This window comes from Penaeus monodon, chromosome 27, assembly GCF_015228065.2.
Source record: "Penaeus monodon isolate SGIC_2016 chromosome 27, NSTDA_Pmon_1, whole genome shotgun sequence".
In the NCBI taxonomy this organism is placed as follows: Eukaryota; Metazoa; Arthropoda; class Malacostraca; order Decapoda; family Penaeidae; genus Penaeus; species Penaeus monodon.
The window spans coordinates 2,262,575-2,263,108 of record NC_051412.1 but is presented as its reverse complement, the minus strand read 5'-3'; positions in this window follow the sequence as shown (position 1 = coordinate 2,263,108).

Here is a 534-nt window from a genome sequence, read left to right as displayed (position 1 = left end):
CACTACCCGCGTGTTTAATCAACATTGCAATGAATATCAACAAGAGGAATACTAAATCGCAAAATGGAGTACTGTTGATTGCAAATTGACAGCGGTGATATGCAAGCTGCAATCATGATCCAAATGCAGTTGGAAATATTGCAGTGGGGTTCAAAGACGGTCAATGAATGCATTGCATCTTATTAGCTTCCACCTGCAACGTCATGGCATTTAGCGTTTATGGTGGGGTTTGAAAAAGGATTATTTGCATGAATATATTATTTTATGAATATATTAACTAAGGGTAAAGCCATTCAGTTTTGACTTTTTGATGCGTCGAGTTGAAAAGTTTCGTCTGTTAATTGAGAATTAAAATGAGAAGAAGATAAGAAGATGATAAGAAGATAAGAAGAAGAAAGGAAGGGGAGAAGGAAGAGGAAGACGAAAATGAAAAAGTAGAAGAAAAATAAGAAAAATAAGAAAAAAGGAGAGAAAAAATAGAAGGAAAGATAAAAGGAAGAAAGAAATGTAAAAGCAACTGAACTTCAGCTACAA